The sequence below is a fragment of the Tupaia chinensis genome, unplaced genomic scaffold (assembly GCF_000334495.1).
Source record: "Tupaia chinensis unplaced genomic scaffold, TupChi_1.0 Scaffold143921_1, whole genome shotgun sequence".
NCBI classification, from domain to species: domain Eukaryota; kingdom Metazoa; phylum Chordata; class Mammalia; order Scandentia; family Tupaiidae; genus Tupaia; species Tupaia belangeri.
In genome coordinates this window covers 1884338-1885348 of record NW_006203772.1, presented here as the reverse complement: position 1 = coordinate 1885348, position 1011 = coordinate 1884338, and the positions used below count along the sequence as shown (strand labels likewise).

The 1011-nt window shown below is 38.2% G+C and overlaps 1 protein-coding gene across 1 annotated transcript in view; it reads right to left on the bottom strand.

Annotated features, from left to right (window-relative positions):
- Positions 1-1011, bottom strand: part of EFCAB5 (EF-hand calcium binding domain 5) — a 155488-nt gene that overhangs the window by 133808 nt on the left and 20669 nt on the right. The window lies entirely within an intron of this gene.

Below are 1011 nucleotides of genomic sequence, written 5' to 3'. Positions count from 1 at the left end.
GAGAGAAAGCAAGCCACCAGATCTAGGACTCAAATGACAGTTGGACATGTGAGAGTCCAGCGCCCTAACCACCATGCTACCTGCTGCCACCCAATGATTTTTAAAAAATAATTATTTATTTTATTTAATTTATTATTATTATTTTTAAAATTTGCTATAGGGCACATGTCCTCATGAAAGAGAGAGAGAAAGTGAGAAAGCAAGCCGCCAGAGCCAGGACTCAAACTATATTGGCCGTGTGGGAGTCTGGCACCTCAAACTCCCACAACATGATTTTTAATGATTTTAAGTAGTCTCTTTCTGTTATCCTTCATTCACCTTTTGTACTTGTACCTCATGATCACAGGATTGCTATTACAGCTCCAGACATCACTTCCTCACAGGAAAAAAATAAAAACAAAAAAGGTTTGAAGACAAAAAAGACTTTCTCTTCTTGAAGTTCTGTTTCAGAATTCAAGAGGAGATCTTAGATGCCCCATGCCAAGACTTCCCTTTACATTTCATTGGCCTGAACTAGAATATATGCCCACCTCTAGACTAATCACTGGTAAACGGAAATGGGATAACTAAAAATACTTTTGACCAATCATAATTTGATTTCAGGGTTTGGAACAAGTTCCTCTGATATCAAGTATTTTCTATTGGCTATAAAATTGTGGTTCAGTTAACAGTCAGAAAGAAGGGGACATGTGTGCTGAACAGGCACTGACATGTGTCTGCCACACACGTACGTATATTTAAATATATTTCTTCCCACTCTTACATTGCTAGTCTCTTTCATGCTTTCATTTTATTTGGAGAGATTTTTGCTTCAGGGCACGTGTGCCTGCCAGAGAGACACAGAGAGATAGAAAGCACAAAATCCCCCCCCGGGGGGACAGCCATGCTGCAATTCCTTCTCCTCCATTCTCCTCTCAGGATTTTGTACATGCACATGTATGTGCCTGGCTTGAGTTTTTTGTTTTTTTTTTTTTAAAAAATTATGTTTTTTTATCTATTGATTCATTTATT